This window comes from Durio zibethinus, chromosome 25, assembly GCF_047325235.1.
Source record: "Durio zibethinus cultivar Kanyao isolate XHJ-2024 chromosome 25, ASM4732523v1, whole genome shotgun sequence".
In the NCBI taxonomy this organism is placed as follows: domain Eukaryota; kingdom Viridiplantae; phylum Streptophyta; class Magnoliopsida; order Malvales; family Malvaceae; genus Durio; species Durio zibethinus.
Genome location: NC_143186.1, coordinates 12,733,387 through 12,757,537, shown reverse-complemented (window position 1 = coordinate 12,757,537; position 24,151 = coordinate 12,733,387). Strand labels below are relative to the sequence as shown.

Genomic DNA, 24,151 nt, shown 5'->3' with positions numbered 1-24,151 from the left:
TTTTTTATAGCATTTTTAAATAAAAAATCTTATAAAAATAGAATAGTAGGCTAATTAAATTAGGAGCTTACTTTTAGCTATAATATATGTAGTAATAAATGCATGCATTTATATGGAGGAATGATCAACTTATACGGTATAAAATTAAAAAAAAGTTATATATATTTTAACATTTGATTTTAAAATATTCAGGAGATGAGATTAAATTATTTTTTATTTTTTTTATTTATCTATCTCGTCTCTTGACTATTTTGAAATCAATAGGACAAAAAATGAGTAAAATATTTTTAATTTTATATTTAAGTTTATCCCTTCTCATTTATAAGCATGTATATATATGTTTAATTGATTATTGATATTTTATAATTCTTTTGTCATTTTTCCATAAAAAATATTTATTGAGAAATATTTTATTAAGAATTGTAATTTTTTTTCTAATTTTCATAATATTTTTAAATAAAATTTTTTATAAAAATATAATAGTAGTCTCGAGCTAATTGCTTGACACTTAAAAACCTACTATTATATATAATTTTGGATTTAATTATATCTAGATAATTGCCCACAGTACCTACAAGAAAAATACCTAAATTTATGTTGCCCCTTGCCATGCACATCTTCCAAAAATCCATACATTATGGTTATTATAATTTTATATTTAATTTAACCCTCACTTCAAAGTTTAAAAGATATTAGTTGTCCATAAATTAGCTTTTAATTTTCAAGGGATAACTTTAATCTATTGTATAGATTTTATTCATATACATCATGTTTTATTTGTTTACATTATATGCATTCATATCATTATGTAAATGAACATGAATCTTAGAAACAAGATTTTAAGGAAATTATCAGTAGTGATTCTAAATAAATTTTTAGTTAATAAAATTTATCAAATAGTGCGTTTGGGTGGAGAATTTTGAAGTTTTGAAAAAATTTGAAATGAAAATATTTTAAATGTATCATTTCAAAATGTTAGCATTTGTAATTATTTTGTTTGAATAAATATTTTTTAGAAAGAAATTTAGTCTATTGAAAATTGATAAGATAAAAATAATTATAAAAGAAAAATAATGATATTAAATATATATATGTATAAAAAAAATGTAATATAAGTATCATTAGATTTATAAAAATATATAGATATTATTAATAATATAAAAATAAAAAATATATTAGAGTTAAATAAAGTGATATTTATTTTTTTAGTTTTGTATTTTATGGTAGACTGCATTTTGTAAAGAGATAAAGAATTTAGAAAAATTTTGGAAAACCACATATTAGGGTGGAATTTTAGAGTCTTAAAATTCCATCTAAATTTTAAAATTCTCTTTTATTTTTAGTCAAACAAGTAAATTTGTTTTTAAACTTTTGAAAGCCTTAATTGAAATGAAATATGTCCTACAAATAGCCTACTTAAACAGACTCTAATTGTGACAAAATTATTGGAGTTTAGAGGATTTTTCATTACAAAATGTTCCCACTCACTTTTAAGAGAAAATATATATTTCTTAAAGAGAGTTAATCTTGTTAATAACCTTAAATTATAATGAAATGTTTAATATGATAGATAAACTTTAAAAATTTATAAAGTGATATTTGAATTATGAATCTATTAATTAATATGGTACTCATTCATAATATTATTAGCTTCAAATGATGAAATGATAACACATGACAGACAGATAACTTATAAAAAAAATCATATTAATTAACAGATTCATAGTCCAGATACTACAATAAAGATTTTTAAAATTTAGGTACTATATTAAATATTTTATTATAATTAAGTTAGGGCCCATTCTTGATATTAACACTTTTAAAAAAGATTGAAATAAGTTGGTCAAAGAAAATAAAAAAATGATTTTGGTTGTAATAAAAGAAATTAAGGTAATTATTTTTAAATATTAAAATTAAGCTTATTTTTATTAGGACTAAAAGGATAATACATGAAAATAGGCACATGGTGGGGTGATAACCTTTTTAACGTAATCTTGTGTGACCATTTCGTGGACAAAAATTATTTTTTAATAAATTTTAATTAATTTTAAGATTTTATTAAAATAATACATTTTTTAGATAATCAATCGTATTTAAATAAAAAATTTATGAAATTTTCACTATTTTTAAGATCATTGAGGTTATCAGATTCTAGAATCTGCATGTTTCGACAAACACTTGTTTTCAAAATTTTCTAAATACATCAAAGTAATTTATCAAACTCAATGTGTATTGATTTTAAAATTAACCTCATTATTTATTTTAACAAAATTATTTAGATAAATTCTTTTTGTGAAAACCAAAAAAATTAAAAATTCACATTATAATACATGATATTGATATATTTTTTTCTCAGCCAAAATATAATTTCATTAATATCAAAATATGATAATTGACATTGCCATCTCTGTGAAAACAGAGTCCCACAGGAGATAAGCCTTATTATCATGACTCCTACAATATTGATATTTCGGTTTATCAAATAAATAACTTTCTCATTTCGTTTTGTCAAGATTCAAAATTCATTTTTTAAATGTATAAGAACTTGTCCCTCATAATAATTTAGATTTTTGAATATCTTATTTTATTTGGTTGGATGAAATAATCATTCCATTCATGGTTTATTTCAAATTCATTATAAATACAGCACTGTTCAATAGTTTGGTTTATTATAAAAATTTTTATGTGATATATTTAAACTAATTAAAATACTATTAACTTCGATATATTAATTTAAATTATTATTGTTATAATTGATTAATATAAATAATAGTAATAATATTATTAATATGATGTTATTAATAATTAAATTATATAATAAACATAATATATTTCTAAAAATATTTTTATATTATATGGACTAAAATATTTTTAAAATTTAAAATTTAAAAAAACTTAAAATTTTTTTAAAAATTTAAAATATTTTTATATTAGAGAGATTAAATTTAAAAACTAATTTTATCTATCAAAGTTGCCACATTAGCAAGTCAATGCCACGTGAACAAAGTCAATGCCTATGATATTAAGTAAATGGCCATATCAGTATTTTTAACAGTAAAAAATTAATGAAGTTAGTGATTAAACTAAGATTATCAATAAAAATAATACAAATACTAAATTTATATCAATTATAGTACATGGACTAAATTCCAAAATTTCATAAAGTATAAGGACTTTTGGTATAATTGGACCCATTAAAATGATTTTTATGCTCTTTATGTTGCAGATTAATTACTATATAAAACAACTTAACCTGATAGTGATGTAAATTTGTCAATGTTTGAGCATTGCATTGAGATCTTACACAAATTACAAACATATTATCAATATTTAGGATTACAATATTATTCTTTTCATAAAATAAAGAAACCTCGTTGTGAAAAGATTCTCATACATCATCTATAACCGTTTGTAGCCATTGCTTTGTTACTATATTAAAGCCATTGCATTCACAACATCTTGATTTCGCCTTTGTAATGCTAATGACAATTCATTTGTAATCCCTAAAATATTTTTCATCAAATGCAAGTTAAAAGAAAAGTTCAAAGAAAAATCAACAGATTGAGTTTAATTTAATAAGGCATAAGCTTTTCTTCTTTGCTTGACCTAAGTTATTCCTATCCTTTACAACAATTTCAAGCACATTAATAATAAAACTAAACAAAAGAATCAAATTAATGAAAGACCCATAAAGTGAATCCATTGTGTATCCTCGGCTCGTTGAAGACTTGTTTCTTGATTTAAACATTTTCCTGTAGAAACTTCTTTGACTTGTATTGGTTCAATAACTTTATCTAGTTGCTTCGCTTGAGGAACATCTCTTTGTTTACATTAGACCCCAATATATTCATTGCATTTATCATAATGTTGAAGAGTAATGCAATTTGAGCATCGTTATTTGTCATGACTACAAGTGTCAATTAAAGTTGATGAGCAAAACAATAAAAATAATCAATGGATGTATTATCTTGCATGATCAAATTTTTTAGACTATTGAATTCACCTTGCATGTTGTTTGTTCTATTATAACTTTGCCTACAAATTCTTGATATACTCAAATTATACTTTGAGAATAATGCATCAACAACTATTTTAAGTGACAAAACAGTTGTATCACTAACATGTGCTATCCCAAAAAATTGTTCAATAACAAATCCATTGGAATCCACATAGCACAAAGTAATAGCAGCTTATTTTTTGATTGAAACATCACGAGATTCATCAAATGAAATGAAAAATAATCCATCTTTAAGATCTTCCATAATAGTATTTGTAGTCTCAATTGTTGCGGTACTAATAAGATCTTTTTGAATAACATACACTATCACTTTTGAATTTTTCAATGCATTTTTCAAGACAACATTATTAATGGTTTAATTGTGATTGGCAAGAAGTCTAAAAGCTCAAGAAAATTTTCTTGATTGTTAGACTTATGGTTTTCATTTCTATCACAAAATGCCAGACCTTGACATAAATGAAAGCAAATGCAACAAGTGTCGTAGTGAAGTAAACTTGATAATCTTTTCATGCTTGATCAGATTGCTTTATGAAAGCAAAATTGATATATTGCTTTTGATTTAGAAAATTTGACAACACTTTCAAGCTTTGTTATAAGCAATATTAGGACCTCTAACTTGAATATCAAATCCTTCTTCTTTTTTTATCAATTTGTTAATCTATTTGAAACAAAACAATCACCACTTGCTTTCTCTCCAATATTTGACCTATAAAGATAACAACATAAGCAAAAAGTGACATATTTCTCTATACTATATTACAACCAATTAACATAAAGTTTGAATCATGTAGGAATAAAACAACGTAATGCCTTTCCAATTTTTTTTTTTATTTTATGTTCATAAGGTTGACATGAACCTTTTTGCTAATAAGTCTTCGAATCTTATCTCTATCATTGGCGTTATAGTCTAAAACTTTTTTTTGTAACCTAGGATTTGAAGGAAAATCATCTAAGTTTAATTTAATCCGAACTTGCTTTGTGCAATGTTATATGCCACTAGTATTATTTTCAAATGATTCTTTAAAAATTAGCTTCCTCTTAATAAGATATTTCTCCGCAACTAATTAAATTAAATAATTTAGTCTATACAATTTATAAGATATATGATAAAAAATCAAAATATAATTATGCATGGTAATGAACATCAATCTACCTACATTTTGAGAATAGTTTAAGCATGAAAATTCTGTCATGTAAGAAAAGGACTGGTAAAGCAAAAAAAAAAAAAAAAAAACTCCAAAAAGTACCAACAAACAATAGACGACAAGTTACCTCATTCTCTGTTTGCCACATTTTACAAAATAATCTAGGAAAAAATGACTTTGACGAATAGGAAGAAAATCATGATACCAATCATTTGAAATAGATAAGTAAAAATGCAATTCATGTATTCTAAAAATAGTGCCATGCAAGAAATTCAAGCAAAAGCAATAGTTACAACAGCAACAGGATTGAAAAATTATAAATTTATAATACCAGAAAAGAATTCGTGAAAGATTTTAAAATGTTAATTTCATTACTTTAAAAAAATCACATGAGCATTGACACGTACAAAAGTGGGTAATGGATGTTAATTAAGGTTATATGATGCATGTGACATTTTTTATCGACATAAAAATTAACAGGGGTACAAATCGTAAAATAAGGATTTATTTCAATACAATAAAAGAATAAAAATTTAGGAATTTATTTAGTAATTCAACACAAAAAAAAAAAAAGAAAGAAAAAACACAAAAGCATCAACTAGCGTAGAGGTGGCTAACGGTTGTTAACTAAAGTTACGTGATGCACATAACAATTTTTTTGTCTAAGAGTTTATTTATAAACAAATCATATAATAAAGATTTATCTTATTACAATAAAAGAATAAAATTTTAAGAACTTGTTTACTAATTTAGTCAAAAAATAAGTATGAAAATGTTATTTTTCTTTTTCTTTTTCTTTTCTAATATATGTGTTAATCGTTAGATCTTAATACATATTTAAAATTGATAAGTTTTCATTTATTTTTATATTTTTTTAAATTTAAAAAGATTGAATAACGTACCTATCCTTAGGAAAAAAATGTACTTACCCTCATATTTTATGTACCAAAAAATAAGTCTTAGTAAGCATATATAGTAGATCTAACAATTTTAATTACGATATAAAAACTATATGAAAACAATTGTGTATGGGTTAAGTGTAATCATATTTCATATCTTAATCGTGTCAACACGGTTAAGACAATATATTATTCATGTCATGTTCATGTCAAACAGTGATGACACTTTTAAAATATAGTACTTATCATGAAAGCATATATAACATACAAACTATAAAAATTATGTTAATTTATTTCTTAAATAAATTTATAATTAAATTTATCATATCATTGCAATATTAAAATAGATTATAAATATTTAATTTTAAAATATTTTTGTTTAAATACTAATTTAAATGAAAATATTTTTAAATAAATATATTAATCATGTCTAATCATGTATCTGTCACTAGTCGTGTTAATCATGTTGTGTTGTATATTGTTACTTGAGTTGTGTTAAACAAATTAATTTTAAACATATTGGTTGTGTCATGTCACTTGTAACACGTATAATAAATGTATCATATTCGTATTTAAGTTATTCATGTCATTAAAATATTTGTATCGTATTCATGTCAAAATTATTCATATCAAGATTATTTATGTTTAAAATCATACTTAACACAATATGATATGATGACATGAATTATCAAATTTAATATATAGGTTTTAAACTCTAATCATATGTATAGATATCGTAGAAAAAGAAATTGTTTTGATGGACAACATGAGATTGGTGTCTTCCACGAATGGAGCCAGGATCTTCTTTCAGAGAGAGGACCGGGGCAACTTGAATTTTAAGCTATATTAAAATAATATTATATAATTATTTTTATATTTTATGTTAAATAAATTAGTTTAAAATTTATTTCTTTAGGAATTATAATTAACTATGAGATATTATAATAAGAGTTTATATTTAACGTATTGTTAATGTATAAATTTTATATACTGTTAATGAATTATATGATATCATCTCATTAAGTAGAAATTCTTTTTAAAAAAAATTAAGCATTTGTATATTCATCTTTAAAGCTAGTAAAAATGTATGTTTAGTTATTGATGAAGTGACATTATTGGATTTATTATAGTGTTTAGAATCTAGGGGTGATAACGGTTCACACTGAATCGGATTCAATTCCTTTTTTTTTTGGTTAATATATAATATTATGAATTTTTAAGACTCAGATTTTAATCCGAATCAATCTTCTCTTGAAATTGATCCGATTTGAATCAAATTCTATAAGTTCGGTTTTATTCATCGATATTTAAATTTTAATTTTTTTGTATATTATTTTAATAGAATTTTTAATATATTTAAATAGATTTATATATAAAACAATTATTTTTATTTTATAAAAATTTAAAAAATATATAAAACTAATAAAAATATATAATTAATTTCGATTGTTTTTTTAATTTTTATATCTTGATCCAAAATTCAATCTGAAATTAATATATACATTTAATATTCGAATTTGACTTGAGCTAAATAATAAAATAATTTATTCGAACTGAATAAACACTACAATTTTGAATCGACTTATGATTTTTCAGTTTTTTTTTCTCATCCCTAATAGAATCTATATATTAAAAATACATTAAATATAAACTCATTATAATAATAATATGCTATATGTGCAAGGTTTTGTTTTATTGGATTCTTTTAACAACAATATATATATATATATATATATATATGCCAAGTTGACACCCAAGGTAATAAGCACTTGTTTTAATTCCGCTCCCACTATAGCCTAATTTTTTGCCAAACCATAATCATTGAAATTTGCAGTTTTTGAAGTTTATTTGTCTGCTTATATCATATGACTAAAAAATTCCTTGAAAAGCAGATTGTGAATGCAACATAACCTAAAGAAACTCCCAACTTGCTATCAATCTCCAACCAAATACACTGTGATTATAATTATGTAAATTTCTCAAACATCTTCATTAATAACCTTTCATAGCTTCAAAGAAACTCTTCAAAAATTACCAACATTACTTGTCATAACGTAATAAAGGGGGCATATCGCCATACCAATTAAGCATAACAACTACTAATTGCTCTGTTTTAACAAAGACCATAACATCCTTCTGATATTCGGCAAAATAATCGTCCATCAAATAAACACCTAGCCATCCAAGGAGAGTGCCAAAGCATTTGCAGCATTGTGCCGTTTCCGAGTTCCAATCATTGTACGAAAGAAACTAATCACATCGAATATATACCACAAATAACAACAAGGGCTCAACCTCCACTTTCTTTACCCATTTATCATCCAAATATGGATTCCAAAAGCACAACGTATCGTATCTTCTCCCGAGACAATGGAGGTCAAATCCACAACAAATATTTCCACCCCCTTTTAAGCTCAAAACCCACTACAAGCTAATATTTAACAATAACAATCTGTATCCTTAATATTATCTTTTGTCCTTCGCACAAAATTTCAAATAAACTCACTTGCAAATCCGATAACCACCCAAACAATACCATTCCAGCTCCTATTTATACCTAAAAAAAGTCAAACCAATCAAGCCAACTCCAAACCCGAAAAGAATAACAAAACAGATTGCAACCCAACAAGAATCCCCTTATTTCAAATCAATAAAATAGAGACCTATGTGTTTTATGAACAAAACTTTCAATGCATTCAATCCAAAATTCCTTCTCTTACCAGATATGATAAATAAATAAAAAGCAAGGTGGAAATAGCCTGGAACATATCTTTAAAAGTTTTGCATAGCACACCCAAATGGTGACTATGTAAACCCCTCTATCGAGTCCTCGACTGACCTTCAATTCCTCGACCGTAGCTCTTTGAGTTGCTCGACCACTACCTCATCTTCACAATTTGCCGAGAAACCAAGATGTTTGCTCAATTTTCATGCTTCTTCTGCTTCTCTTGTAATCACTTTTTGTCTATTCGAGAAGTTCTTATTAGATAAGGATTCATTGCAAATCTTTCATGGAAGCTCGAATCAATTTTGCCCTGGGTCTTTTTCAGTTTTCTCCCCTTTCTATTCTTCCTTTGGGAAATTTTTTCAGGAGGGTCCTTCATTTCTGTAAATCTCACCTTTCTGCTCCTCTTGTATGCTTTTCCACGGTTTGGGATATGGTTTTGTTTGTTTCGTCAACACCTTCTTCCCTTTCAAAAGATGGGCCTTGCCACTCTTAGAAACCCCATCTTGTTTTTATCAAGGCCACTTATTCGTGGGCCCTTATCTAACATAATCCGATCCCATGCCTCCATCCTCACTTGTGCTCAAATCTACAACGGGGCCCACTATGGTATCTCCCTCTCCCATCGGCAATCCAGCTTCTACCACTTCCAGATGGCTATTTTGAATAAATTCTTGTCCCACCTCTTGCTCCTCATTAATGATCTCCATTCCCTCACCCACGTCTTTTCTTTCTATGCCTATGCAAGTAGCCTCAGACTCTTCGACTAATTCCTGTGTCTCATCATTAACTAGATCCTGGCTGTAATTCTAGGTTGAAGTTCCCAGAATTTGTTTCACTTCTGCTTCTTCATCTTCCTCCAATGCACCTTGAAAGCTAGCCTCTTCTTCGGATGACCACTGATAGCTACCCTGGTCATGTTTTTTGATAGCATTTTCATCCATCTTGTATGCCTGGCAACAACAATGGAATAACGAAATCACATCTGAACCCACTTCCAACACTCACGATGACTCTTGTCACCACACTCTCGGTTAATGGTCTCTTCGATCTTTTCTAACTGGTCTGTAATAATAAGCATAGCACCTCAACTGAAGTCATTAAACTTTAAAGTCTTACCAACCGTAGAGACATGTGGGCTATGTTCTTAAATATATTGTAATTCCATACATGTAATAGGACACCAAAGCACGTAATCCACGTTGTCTGGTATTTGGACTTAATGTTCTACGACCAGTCCTCTACTTTTACAAACCATTTCTTTAGCCATACCCATCCTGTGTTCTTCGTCACCTCCATTGAAACTTTCTCATTAAAGTATATTAAGAATTGTCTGCCAGAGATTTTCTTGACATGAATATCAAAGACTCCTTGCATTCGGAAGTTTTCTTGCAACTTGTCTGCCTTATAGTAACCACGTTCAGTACATATCTCACAACTCTCCAGATTATGCAATGCTTCATCGAAAATGCGTGCCTTGCAAGACTTCCTTAGGTTGTTGCTATATTTCCTATTCCCACTCAGTTCATCGTCCTCGCTGATGACCATTCTCCTGCCCAACCAATGTTAGCATGAATGTTCTACCTTGTCCCTGGTCACTAATGGCATTCAAACCGTCCAGTCTCCTTACATTTCATTTTCCCCACCTTCATTGATTTTCCTCATTTAGCTCTCCTGTTTTTCCTTTCTTACTGCCTTGTATCCTTCTCTAGTGTAACGATCAACTTTGAAACCATGCATGATTAACACCAATTCTATAGCCCATTAGCCATTTATCCTTCAATCTTTCCACTTCTCTTCTGGCGTCACCATATTCGGCGAACCGCACAAAGTCGAATGTTTTCCCCATTCCACTCCTTTTTTGAGGGATGAAAACATCCACCACTCTGTTGTGATTCTGGAATATCTTTTGAAGCCATCTCCAATGGACTTAGGGAGGAATGTTGCTAACGAAAACTGAAAACGCCTAGCAAGCCATTAGCAATTACAACTCCTTAACAACCTCAACTTTGCTGTGTCATGTATTATTAACACTACAACAGAAGAGGCTTTAAGTGAGGGTCACGTTTCTTACTAAAAGTAGATATAATTCTCACCATGTTTTTTAGTGAGGGTCAATGTGACTCTCATGAGCTCTCGCTGAAAATTCTCTCATTATTTTTCACTACAAGAAAAGAAAAAATTAGTGGCAATTATCTAGTGGCATTTCACTTATAAATGCTATTAATTTCCATGTTTTTATAAAGGTCATGACGTTTTTTATCAAAACCTCATGAAATTTTCAAATAATGACAAATGCCACTAAAGATAAGAATTAGCAGCATTTATTCACTCAAAGGCTACAATATAAAATACCAAAATTTATTAAATATAATTATAATTATATGAGTAAACTGTTCTTTAAACTTTTTTAGTAGCGTTTTTATGAAAAATGCTGCTAATTGAAAGATTTAGTGGCGTTTTAATTTATAAACGACGCGGATCCCAAAAGTGCATTTAGGATAGATTTAGTGGCGTTTGAAAGAATAAACGCCAGTAAAAATTAGTGGCGTTTTAAAATAAACATCACTAATTTTTCCCTAAAATGAAACCCAGGTTTCTTCTTCTTCTTTGCGCTTGATTTCCTTTCCTTTCCCAGGTTTCTTTCTTCTCTGCAAACCTAGGCCATTTGTTTCATTCTTGCTTTTGATTCCTAAAATGAAACTTAAGTTTCCTTTTCTTTTTTGTACTCGATTTCCTTTCCTTTCCTTTCCCAGGCTTCTTTCTTCTCTGCAAACCTAGGTCATTTGTTTCATTTTTTCTTTCGATTCCTTTCCTTTTCATGCTGTTTCCAATGGGTTCTCTTTGTTTTCGATCTTATTCTTTTTCCTTTTCCAATTTGTTTCGAATCCCACTCTAAACTCAACCCTCGAGAGCTTTTCCGTTCAATTGTCGCTGCCGTTCCCATCACTGTCGTTCATCTCCCTTTTCCTTCCATCTATAACACTGGTTTAAGGTTAGTAACTGAACATGTATTATGTGCTTATTTTCAAATTTTTGTAATTTTTAATATTAACTTTTAGGGTTAATATTATTTTCAATCCCACGAGAAGTTACGTTATCCAAGCGTGGAAGTATTTAGAAAATCCTTGTCTGTCTTTATCTTTGTTCAACTTCTGTCATTCATCTCTTTGTCTAGTTTTCTATTGTATGCTGAAATTGGTGGACTTGGCCAGCGTTTGCAAGTTTGCTGTTTTAGTTCAAGCATTTAGAGTAGATTGTTGAACTATAAATAGTTCTCTGTCTTGAATTATAAACAATAGTGCAGAACCAGAAAGTGTAAAGTTCTCTTGTCTAGTTTTTTGTTATATGCCGAAATCGGTGGCCTTGGCACTAATTGTTGAATTATAAACATTTTCACAGTAAATATGCCCAAATGTAATAAATTATGCTCAAATGTAATAAAGGAGTTGAGTATAAAAATGATATAGCTGATGTATTTCGGAGATCATTGGATGTTGCTGATTCTAGAGCTTCTCATATAGGGGCAGAGATAGAGCGTCAAATTGATGAAAAAAAGGGAATTAAAGCTAAGCTGGAAGAGGCATCTAGAGAACCAAGAAGGAAGATGTATGCTGTTTGCTCTTATTTTGAGTCATCTGCTGTTTTCATCTTATAGTTATTCTTTTAGTGAAAATCTGCTTAAAATACATTTACATTTCAGGAAGAAAGGAAATAATTGCAGAATTTAAAAGCTTGCTTTCTTCATTTCCCTAGGAAATGAGTTTGATGTAGAGTCAATTAGGTAGGTACAAAAAGGCTGCAATAGATATTCATTCTATCCGGGCTGATATGTAATCTTTTTCCAGTATTCTTGATGGGAAGGTTAGTACTTTATAAGTTGTGTGGTCATTTTTGGTTTTGCTTTAAGGGCTTAGGGATCATTTTTTTCTATATGGACTTACAAAGAATTTGTAAATAATTATTTATGAACAGATGAAAGAGTGTGAGAATTTATCTGTCAGATCTGCTGACCATGTTGCTGAGATGCATAAGTTGCAAGCCATGGAATGATTGGTTAATATTACTCTGTTATTTTGATTAAACATGTCTTCAAGAAACTTGTGATAGGAAATTGATGCTTGTTGAAATTAAAGGGAAAGATGCTTACATTTACCAGTAAAATCTGCGTTTGTCTGTGCTACCTTAGTGGCTTATTTCCTCCCCACTGGTTCCACATTTCAGGTTTTCCTTGAGCCTTCTTTAGATCCTCTGGACTATACCTTTGCTGATTGTTTCATAAAATTTTTGCTACAAGTATTTTGTTTACCTTTTCAAGTTGCTACATTTGTATCAATGCTTGCAGTAGTTTACATGAGAATATTCCTTGAGGAAAATATACCAAATCAAGTGGACAGTATAACACAATCAATCTTGAAAGAGCAAGTAAGGCTTGCTATAGTAATATTTTCCTGGCACTTTGGCCTATTCTCGAAACTGGTAAAATTAGGCTATCATTTTAAAGAAGTGAATGTATAAGTTGTTTCCATGGCCTAATACTCACAATAATTTGATGTAATTGTGTTATTATTAATGTTTGAAATGACTAATAAAGTTTTAATTTCAGTATACAATTTTCCTAAGCAGCAGTTGTTGCTTTCTTCAATGGTCTTGCAGAGGGTGAGATGATATCTTCATCAATGGTATGACTTCCTTTCTAATTGTGAAATTATGACTTTTACCAATTAGAAACTTAAGATGAGTTTTTTGATCTTATAATCCAAATATACATAGCTGAAAATGACAAAATCAATGATTTAGAAGCAAACTCAAAGAAATGAATAAGCAAACCAAAACCGAAAATTAATAGGGTAGTAAAGCAAGAGCATGAAAATAAATTAAAAAAAAAATTAAAACACTTGACTCAAGTAACAAAGTGCCTCCTAGGTGAATGCTCAACCTAGAAGCAACCTTGTACCATCCTTATCAACCTCTAAACAGCCATGAAAAATCAAAGAAACAACAACCTAAAGCAAACATCAAAATCTGGAGACTGGTTTTGGACAACATCTGATTAAAATTAAGTTTCACTCTCATTTGATAGTATTTGATCTCCAAATTTTTTGTGGAAGTAACTAACTAATATATGAACATGCACATAAATTTTCAAGAGCATTGGACATCGTTTAGTACTTGAAATTTAACCAAAACCGTAGCAAAACAAAATCTGGAATTTCAGCTTGAAAAACAGAACAGCTCCTACTAAATCTTAGATCTAGCTCGATATATGTGGAATTTTTGCTCTCATATTTTATAGAAGTTTAGATAACTCATAGATGAACAAGTGCTAAAAAGCTTGATACAAATTGAAATCGAATTGAACTTGGAAAGTAACAAAAACCAAAACAAAATAAAATCTGAAAACAGAATAACATTCTGGAAACAGCTTTTTAAAAAGATTAAATTTGCTAGCTCAATTAGAACTATTTGATCAAGAGGAAGCACGGTAAATCAAGCTAACAAGTAGAGGAACAACATACAAAAAGCTCATGATTTGTTGAAACTAAAATCAACTTAAAAATTAATTAAACAGTAGCTAACATCAAACCTGAAAACTCAAAAACTGTGTTCAATACAAATTGAAATTGCAAGCTTAAATGGAAAATGTTTGCTTAAAGGAACTAAAGTAGAGCTAAATAACAGGTAAAGGAATGTAAAAGAAACTTAAAATAAATTTAAAACAAAAGGAAAAACAAAGAACAAAAACTGAATAGCCAAGAACATAGCAGCTATGGAGCTGCCAGCACTTGGAGTTCCAGCCTGTTGCTCTTCCTAAAAACTCAGCGATGTATTAAGAAGCTCTTTTTCTTTTGCGGTATGCTGCCTCTCGTGGCTTATAAGATTACATGTAACTCATCAATGGCAAATTTATTTGTTCTTGTCCATTTCTAAACTCTTGTTCATGTTAATGGCTAGTACAATGTATGGCTGTTGATTGAATAATAATGTTCTTTGCTTTATCATACCAAAGTATTCTTTAAGTGTAGTTATTAATATGAAAATGAAAAAAATTAACGTTTGTATTTAGATATTTAAATATTTATAATATCCTGTTTATAAATTTAAATTTATTTTTATTTTTTTGACTTATATTTTATTTAACTATAGTAGTAAATGTTGAAAGAAATTAAAAAAAAAAAGAGTGAAGTCCTTAATTAAAGACATTTGTGTCAAAAAACGTCACTAAATTTAATAACGGTTGTTTAACGGCATTTGTAGTGATGTGTGAAAAACATCGCTAAATTACAAAATTAATAGTGTTTGTGTTAAAAGCCGCTAATTTCTATAATTTAAAGTGTTTGTACGCAAAAATATCATTAAATTTAACGGTATATTTTGACATAAAACATCATTAAATTAGCGATAATTTTTTTAAAATAGCACTATTTGTTCTGATGTAGGTATAATCGATACTTTTAATGATGTTTTTGACAAATATTACGAATCATTTAACGATATTTATAAAAACCGTTAAATATAAAAAAAAAAATCACTAAAAACCTTTTCCTTGTAATATTTATATAGTGAGAAACAAAAATCGACTCTCACTATATTCATCATTTAGCAAAAGTTTGAAGACCTTCACTAAATATAAACAATTAATAAAGGTCATTTTTGACCCTCACTAAATATAAAACCTATAATGAAAGTTAAATCAAACTCATTATATCCTTTATGATTAGTAAAGACTTCTGTTAACCCTCAAGATTTTACTTTTATTGAAAGCTTTCATTGACTCTCATTTAAAATTACTTTTAGTAAAGGTTGTGACCTTTCTTGTAATACTTGATATCATTTAATGAAAATCTTATGACCTTCACAAAATATATATAGTTATATATTTTTATTGAATTTGTTAATAACAACATATATTTTTTATATTTGTAATTCTTATTCCAAGTAAAACATATATAAATAAAATGTGTAAAAAAAATTCCATAAAACGAAATAAACATCCACATATACTAATTTCGAAAAATATACAAACATCTTCCAAAATTGGCATATAAATTCTTGCAATATATAAGATAATGGGCAACAATGTTTTTTTGGTAAAATAAAATGCTCTTACTTCCGCCACAAAGGGCAGTCTTAAGGTGCTCATACAAGCTTGTTGGTTTTGGTCTATTTCTATCCAATGCTTGTTCTGAGTATCATAAGCACCTTCAGTTACGAATTTTCTATCAAATTTATCTAAGTACTCCAGATAAAGCTGTAAGCTGATAACAAGGAGAAAATCAAGAAGCAATTCTTAATATGAAGCTCTATATTTGATAGCTTTCCCCAGAGGTAAAGCTGCACTTGCATGGTGTCAACCCCCCACCCACACAAAATTGAGAGAGAGAGAGAGAGAGAGAGAGAGAGAGAGAGAGAGAGGGAAACCAGATCCTCAGAAGAAAGTGCTTCCTTTCCAACCACAGCTTTCATTATTTGAACATATTTTTCAATAGCATAATTTGCATACAGCTGAAATCAAAATTGACAGGGTTTCAGTATAAACAATAATTCTAACACTTAAGTGGGAGGGACCCTTGCTTCATTTTAGAACTTCTCAATCAGACCTGGTTGGACACATCAGCACCATCTCTACGAGTCATCCCCTCACCAATAGCACTCTAAAACATAAATAACAAAAGGAAAAGCTCAGCTTAACCTCCTAATTTGTGTCTAATTGTTAACAAGCAGATAATTTTCTCGTACAAGATGAAATGATAATATTTAACAGTCATACCTTCATTAATTGAGAAAGTGAAGGGAGTACATTAATTGGTGGGTATATCTGTTCAGAAAATAAATAAAGATAAGATCAATGATCATACATACTATTCAAAGTTAGGCACTGGCACTCCCTATGAAATTACATCTATTGGCAACTTAGAGCTCAATTAAGATACTCTAATTCATATCAATTCAACAGTATTGACAGTATTTAAATCACTATTTTATGTTTCAGCAATCAATGAGAAAAATGTACTATTGACAATGTATGAAGCAAGAAGCAATTCAGTCAAATAGATGCATACAACAAGAAGATTCCAAGAACATTGGCATTGTGCATATGCTACAGTAGATTCTAAAATCATGTTCCACGATTAAAACAATAATGAATATAGTTTTAGTTACCTGTCGATTGTGGAGTTATCCATCAATTTATATCTGCCCTTCAGTAATATAACCAGTAAGATCTGGTGTAGGACACGTGATATCTGGTTCACAGAAAGTAATCAACAAAATATGATACCAGACAACCAGCGTTAATACTTAAAAGAATGCCATATTATGTTGGAGTTGCCTCTTACCATCATTAGGCATGGTCAAGATAGGAATTTGGGTGATGGAACCTTATTCTTCCTTCTATATGCCCTGCACGTTCATAAATTGTTGCCAGATCAGTATACATATAACCTAGATTCCAACGCCTTCTAGGGACTTCTTCATGAGCAACAGATACCTATAGGCAATATATAAAACATGATGAATGATAACAATCCAGCATTAGCAAACATGATAATCTGACAGAGCATATATTTATGGCATATCATATTTAAGTCATTCTAAGTCACTGTCAAATGGATTACATTCACTTTCTAAAGTCATTTCCAGTTTCCAAAATTACCTATGAAAGGTCATGAGAAAACAACAGTTTGCCTTTGGCCTTTTCAGTAAAAACTAATGAGATGTTCAAAGAGCATCAACATAATGCTATTTGTCAATATACGGACAATTTGACAAAGAAATTATGTGCCATATGTTCTCCCAGCTGAGCAGCTATAAAGCATATGTACCTCACGAAGAGCATCTGCGTAAGAACTCATATCCATTAATATAACCAGAACGTTTCCCACATTCATAAGCCAAATTCTCTATTGTTGTGAGGGCAATTTTTGGTGTGACAATTCATTCAATTTTGGGGTCATTGGCCTCTAAACACATTAAACAAAGCAATTCAAAGAGAGGAATGGGACAATTTCTTGATAAGAATATTCATAGACAAAGTCATTTCCAAAGGGAAAACACTCACAATGACATGAACAGCTATAACTTGAATTACTTTGAAGAAAAAATTTGCTGAGAGAGAGATTAATTAATGAAAATTATCAGGTTCAAGAAAAAGGTCACTCTCTCCATAGATCCATTTTCCTTGAAATCTCTCTTAAAAATTGAGCTGTCTCCATGTTCACTCCCATTGCAGCAAAAGCAATGGCAAAATTGTCTTCTTCCTGATCCTAAAAGTCAATCAACAGAACAGGACAATCACAAATTTGAAATTTGGGGGGAAAAAGCAGGGGGCATGTAAAAGTGGAATAAGAGAAATGAACAGACATCTCACTTCAAAAAAAAATGTGTATTGGTTCATTTCAGTTCCAAAAATAAAAATATTGAAATCCACGACAGAAACATTGGGTATCTTTACCCAGTTAACAGTATCCTTAAAGCTCACATTAGTTCTTTTTAGATCTGAGGCTGCTTTATCTATCTGAAAAATATCAAAACAGTGTCAATATTTATTTTTTTATCTGTAGAAACTTTTAGACAAAAAAGAGAATGTTCCAACCTTTTCTTTTAACCTTACACATACCAAACATCAATAACTAGTTAGTAATTTTTGGATTAAAAAAAGTAAACAATGCAACTAGTTGATAGCAGAACAAATCTCAAAGAAGGTAAGGGCAAATCTCAAAGAAGCAATTTTCATTATTTGTCATTGTCCTCCCTGTAACCAAAAATGAAGAAGGGAAGAAAAGGGGACAGAGAAGATAAGGTTTAAAAATGGTTAAAAATCCAAGTATCTGCCAAGCATAAGCTAACCAATTGAAAGAAAAGAAGGGAAGAAAACAGGATAACCCTTATTAATCTATTTTTTCCGTGACCACCAAAATCGCTACTTTAATTTTTTATACTAAATAAAACGTCTCTACAAATAGTACCGAATTCCCAAATCAGTATTGACATAAAAAAAATACTACATATATATCAAATTTTCTTCATGAGGGCATTCGTGAAGAATGGCTGCCATGCAATATGTGTTATACTCTACAACTTACGAGGTAAAACCTAAACGAATTTCTGAAGAGAATTATAACTAATTTGCAACAAACAAAAATAGTTGCAGAGAAAATAAAGCTGGACGGGATGCATATGGACAAGTTTAGAGAGGTGGCTAAGATGCCCAAAGTTCATAAAGCTCCATTTTCAATAAAATCAGTAAAAAAAATGCTCATATAATCCCATAGAATATATATATATATATATATATGTATAATCAATTCAAAACCACCGAAATTTGTACTAAATCTATATGCTCTATGCCAATTGAATTATTCTAATTGAATCATCTAAAAGGAATACCATAGAATTCCATCCACCAAATTTTAAAAGATTCAATCAAATTTCAATCTAATTCAATTCAAAAGGTTCATTGTCTGCATTAAATCCTAGTTAGCGATCATTTACAAGAATTTCGAAAACCCTAAACTTGAAGGTTTTAAGAAACAACAGATCAAAACGATGCAATAGAATCAGATCTCAGAAACCAGGTCTAAATTCAACTAATCCAAGGGATCGATCCATTCTTTTCGGATGCAAATTGGAGGGATGCAAATTGGAGATCAAATCCAAAATCAAGCCATCATTTATAGCAATACAACATTTAAAATCTAATGGAAGATAAAAGAAAGAGAAAAGAACTCGCCTGAGTCAATTTGGAATTCAGATCGTAACTTCCTAAGCTTTGGAGACGCCTGTTTAATATCTTTGACCATATTTCCCTTTGACTGCGAATTGTGAGCTTGCTTTTCAGTTTTCAAATATACAAACGGAACAGTTGAGCACTTCCACACAGCACTGGCCAATCACTTTCTGCCATGGCACAAATGTAAAAGGCAGAGGCGAAAAATTCTGGGGTGGAGATACCAAATTTGCATAACGAGGAGTGTTGTTTATTTAATTTTTTTTTGAAACGATTTGTTTTTTTTTTTTTTTTTTTAAATTTTTTTGCTTTTTAGAGGAATGGCTTTTGGTATTTTTATCGCTTTGCCAAAACGAAAAAAAACACATTAACAAAAAAAGACTATCAACAGTGAAGGTCCCGACGGCCATTCTTACGATGCCTTTTATTTTTGAGTTTTTTTTATGTCAAAATTATTTTTTTAATTGCAAAATTATTTTTGTTGTTATTTTTGTAAGAAGCAAACAAAAAAAAAAAAAGGTAATCAAGTGAAAGTCGTTTAAGTACAACAAATACAATTTATTTAATAAAAATTATTTTGATTCTTGACTTTATCAAAATAAAAGTAAGAGAGTTATGAAATAAATTTAGTGAAGTTTATATTCGATTGTCACTCTAATTAGGTTTTGTTATCCTACGTTCATTTACTTTTAATGCAACAATTTAGTAAAATCAATTAGAGATTATTAAAATTAATTCCAAAAATTTTTTTTAGTGAAGCTTAGAAATGATTTTCACATATAAATAATAATTAGTGAGGATCAAAATTAAGTACTAAAAATTACTTTTAATGAGGATTACAAGCGAATCTCACTAAAATGAAATTTTTAGTGAAGGTCAATGTGCAATCCTTATTAAATTCCTCATTATAATTCATTTTTCTTGTAGTAAAAGCTATGTAACAATAACATATATATAATGTATTATATATGTCAACAGTAATTCGATTTATTGATAAAATATTAAACTTTGAATTTTAAATCATGGTTCCAATTATGATAATTTTAATTATAAAAGAATATGTTATAGATGTAGACAATGAGATCTTGGTTTAGTGGTAAAGAAGAGGATTTATTATCTTAAAGTTTTAGGTTCTAATTTAATTATGTGTGTTTGATTTAATTTTATGTTAAATTTATTTAGTTATATTTCATTTTGTTAGTCGATTATTTAATGATTTTTTATTTAATTATATTTTAATTTATTAAATAATTATTCAGTAATTTTTATGAATATAATTTCATAAAAAATGTGTTATATGTACAAGCGTTACTTTAGAAACTTTTAATAGAGTAAAATAATTTGAAAAAATTTACAATAAATGAGCAGCAAAAATATGCATGAAGTTTTTTTTTTTTTTTTTTTGGGATAGAGCAAGAAGAACACGGTGTGTGTCAAAAACTACTTTTATATGGCATCCAATAAAATAATCATGATAGATTATAATTTTCAGTTTAATAATTTTATATTTGTAGAAGAGAAAAAGAAATTTGGAGCTGCAAAACCTATATGACTCGTAGCAGCTGTTCTTTGCTCATTTTTCATCTTTTCTTCCTTTTTGCTAATTTGAATGACACCAATTATATTTATGTGCACCAATTCTCTAATCATTTTTTTTTTTTTTTTAAATTTGGAAGTAGATAAATTATTTAAAATTTTAAATTAAAATAAAATATATCGTATCTAACAGTATAAGATAAATAATTGTAAGTTGTAAATTTGAAATGATTATAACAAATGATCACTAATAAAATTTAAATTTAAAATTTTTTTATTAAAAAATAATTTTAATCAATTAAATTAATTAGTTGTTAGTACTCTTTAATAATTCAAACAATATTTTTTTAACTATATATAAATTATTCTTTCCTTTCACTGGGTTCCATAAAAGCTAAAATATATTTTAATCTTCTAAACTTCATTCACTCCTTTTAATAATGAATGCTGCTAAAAATGTCTCCTGCAACGATTTTGATTTTCTTTGTAATATTTGCGGTAAAAGTTACAAATATTTAAAAGATATCATTCAGCACCAAAAGACATTCCACCCAAAATAAATAAATAAATAAATACAAATGTTATCTCTTCAAACGTGGCTTTCCAATGAAAGAGGCAAGAATCGAACATGAGGCATTAAAGCTATATTTATTACATGTGCCTATACTAGTGGTTTGGTAAAGCCTACGGCTGCCTAGGATTAATGTCTTATTCTACGTAAAGCCTATGACTGCCTCTATCTTAGCATTACAATGATACTTTACTATTTAATGAGCTAGTTATTATAATTATTTACTTTCTCTTCATTATGTTTTTATATTTTTTTTTCAATTAATAAATTATTGATGGACATTATTAATTATATGTTTATATTAATTATTGATGGGTATTATTAATTATATGTTTATGTTATTTTATTTTTTTATTTTTATACTCTAAATCTTTTAAATTATGAAAGTAGAATTAGAATTATGATAACTGAATTCTATGAAAAATGAGAAAAAAAATGCTAACATCAAATAACAAAAAGAAAATTTGAAGCAATCACTAAATAAAAAATTATACAATAAAAAAAATAATAATTGAGTGAAAATTAAAAAGACAAGTCTCAAAGGAAGATTAACTAATAATACTTTTAATTTGATTATTGTGCTGATTCCGAAGGATCAAATTAACCAGATGGTATTGCCTTAAATTGAAGGTGGCAGGATGCAAATGTAGGGAGGAAGGTTCTTATGTGAAGGTTTGAATTGGTAATATTTTCCAAAGCTTCCATCTTTCAAATTTAAAATATCAATATCTTGAGGACCACATGGCTCGTATGCATTAATATCAATATAATCATCAGTGAAATATATAGAATTAGGTTGTCCTTGTGAAAAATCCAACGCTGAAACAGCTAAGGTTCCATTATCACCCACAAATGCCACATCTCCATCCATACTCTTTACCTCTTTCTTCTCTAACAATTCACCTGTTTCATCATCCAAAACCAACTTGAAAATCTCAAATTTCTCGGTCAAATAATCATCCTTTTCCTCGACCTCATCACCAGATTCGAGCTTCCTATGAATAGAGTACAGATTCCCTTTAGATGATTCAACTAGATATGCGCAGTCCGAATAAGCCTTTAAGTCTGATGTTGGATCTTCTGGCACGACTGTCTTCAACTTTGGTGACTCCAAATCCTTGTCAAAACTACCATTAACATCAAATGACATAATATTGTTTCTGTGTCCTATAACATAGATAAAATTTCTATAAAAAGCAATATCGGTCTGACGCTTGTCGAAATATATCTAAGTTTTCTGCCAGGATTTGTAGAAAGCTAATCTGTTATAAGCGCTATAGATTACCACAACAATGTAATTATCCGGATTGAAAGAAGGGTCTGCTGATAACACAACCTTTTGAATGTCGTATTGATAGCCCATAGGCTTTCTATTGGAAAATTCAAGCTGAGGGAGATCAATGCTAATGCAATCCTTAAAAGGGTTTGAAAGGGTTATGACCATGTTCTCGTTCCACAATAGCTAACCAACCACAACCACAACAAGATCCGTTACTTCTTTTATTATAAGACTTTGGAAACTCAATGCTGGAGAGTTTTATTTTGGCTTGTGGTCTATATAATTTCCGCTTTTTCTCGCTCTTTTTGGTTGGAATCAACAGCATTGGAACCATATTCGGTGATGATTGCCCTTTTATGTCCAGAAAAGTATTGAACACCAAATGCCATTTCCTACTGACTGCACTAAATTGAAACAAGTTGCTCGGAGCATCAAATTTGTCTAGAACCTTAAAGAGACAGTTGTGGAAGATATTCCCAATCCGGTTCAAATTTTTCCATATGTTTTTCTTGAAAAACAGTTGAAGGATTTCAAGAATTTTTTATTAAACAATCTGGGAAAGCTTATAACGATAGAAAGTCACTTAATTAGGTGAAGAAAAAGAAGTACAAAAGAGGGTTACTGAGCTTTGTGTTTGGTACATAAAGGGTATTTATAGGTAGCTTTTATTATTTTTTTCATCGTAAATCCAATTCCAATTAGAATGGAATTTAAGTGTTTGCATACAATTCGCATATAAACAAACTTTAAATACGTAAATGGAACTCAATTATCGGTTAAATAACATTCATCTTTCAGATATAATTGGAACTCAATTGTCGGTCTATTTAAATAAAGGGCAAGAGTGGTAAATTTGTTTGTTTATCAACCTTCCTACCAAAATTTCTGATGATCTTGGCTAAAAGCAGGCTAACTTTTTGGTGTTTGTAATTGCAATTAATTTTCGATGGTATCACTGAGTCAAGACAGAGAATAAGAAGTGAATACTATCTGTTCATATTTGTGTCACGAAACATATGCATCGTGTTTGTCCTTGCTGTTTTGACTGATAATCTATGCCCTTTAAGAAGTGAATACTGGCAACTGTCTACGTCTTGATTGTTTGGATGTTATTTTTGACTCACAGAGGATGTTTGTGCCACAATGCTTTGCTCTTTTTTCATGTCAGTGGCTGGTCGATATCGGTTGATTGTGCTTGTAGATAATGATAAACATGAAGAATTCTATGGTATTACTGTTAGTTTTGAGA

The 24,151-nt window shown here is 28.9% G+C and overlaps 2 long non-coding RNA genes and 1 pseudogene across 2 annotated transcripts; 1 reads left to right on the top strand and 2 right to left on the bottom strand.

Annotated features, from left to right (window-relative positions):
- Window positions 1-7,974: 7,974 nt before the first annotated feature.
- LOC149511643 (uncharacterized) lies at window positions 7,975-9,824 on the bottom strand. The gene is made up of 2 exons (XR_016333746.1): window positions 8,902-9,824; window positions 7,975-8,619 (listed from the first exon to the last, which is right to left on the bottom strand). It is a non-coding gene; the product is annotated as an uncharacterized LOC149511643 (long non-coding RNA).
- Window positions 9,825-11,330: 1,506 nt separating this feature from the next.
- On the top strand, window positions 11,331-12,790 carry LOC149511642 (uncharacterized). Its single transcript, XR_016333587.1, has 2 exons — window positions 11,331-11,782; window positions 12,312-12,790. It is a non-coding gene; the product is annotated as an uncharacterized LOC149511642 (long non-coding RNA).
- Window positions 12,791-16,216: 3,426 nt separating this feature from the next.
- On the bottom strand, window positions 16,217-22,773 carry LOC111276293 (V-type proton ATPase subunit B 2-like; annotated as a pseudogene).
- Window positions 22,774-24,151: the final 1,378 nt, after the last annotated feature.